This window comes from Vicugna pacos, chromosome 6 (assembly GCF_048564905.1).
Source record: "Vicugna pacos chromosome 6, VicPac4, whole genome shotgun sequence".
In the NCBI taxonomy this organism is placed as follows: domain Eukaryota; kingdom Metazoa; phylum Chordata; class Mammalia; order Artiodactyla; family Camelidae; genus Vicugna; species Vicugna pacos.
The window spans coordinates 85,353,780-85,354,657 of record NC_132992.1 but is presented as its reverse complement, the minus strand read 5'-3'; the positions used below and the strand labels follow the sequence as shown (position 1 = coordinate 85,354,657).

General features: G+C 41.6%; 1 non-coding gene across 1 annotated transcript; it reads right to left on the bottom strand.

Moving 5' to 3' along the window:
* Positions 1 to 203: 203 nt before the first annotated feature.
* TRNAT-GGU (transfer RNA threonine (anticodon GGU)) lies at positions 204 to 275 on the bottom strand. Its single transcript has one exon. It is a non-coding gene; the product is annotated as a tRNA-Thr (tRNA).
* Positions 276 to 878: the final 603 nt, after the last annotated feature.

The window sequence follows — 878 nt, the reverse complement described above, 5'->3', positions numbered from 1 at the left end:
GCTTAAAAATATTTGACCACCACTTTTGTTTCTTTGAGACATCTTCTACAAATAAGGTTTCTGTATGTAACATACTTGACACCTCAAGTGTCTGCACAGAAGTGTCACTTACTTTGAGGTGTTTGTGTTGGAGTCTGTGTCTGAAGAGCAGACCGCACGTCAGAACTGCTGATGTTCAGAATCTATTCTTTTCCCCCCCTTAGTGGAGGCACTGGGGATTGAACCCAGGCCCTCGTGCACACCAAGCACATACTCTACCACTGAGCTATACCCCCTCCCCTGGTTCAGAATCATTTAATCCACAGTCCTCTCACTCAGGAAAGAGTTACTAGGAAAGCTAGTCTCACTGTGTTCACAATAACCACTAAGATATTTTTCCATCATTTCTTTCTTCTGATCAATCACAGCCTGAAGTGCTTTAGCCATCGGTCCCTTTGGCTTTATCAGTTGTCCTACTTCCGTCCAGACCGAGATGCCACAGTGGCCTTTTCCAATACAGCGGGCCTCTTACAGTAGGGAGCCGGAGTCCAGTGAAGCATATCTGAGTAGGCTGGGTTTTCCCTCTACAGGGTGACTTGTATGTAAGTCTCCCTAAATTTAGGCTAGACTGCCAGCCCCAGACATTGTCTAGAAAACTACCAGGGTAAACCTAGTCCCATATTTTAACAAAACCTATGTTTTTCCTTTGAAGTTTTGTTCCATAGCAATAAAAACGGTAGTTTTTGTTAGGCATAAAGTCTAGAGAAAGGGAACTTTTCTTATAATAATAAAATAATCTTATTTTCCAACTGACAGCTATAAATACAAAGCCGTACATTGAGAATGAAAAAAATTCAGCTCTCACACAATCCTTTTAATTAGGTCAAGATTTCATGTTA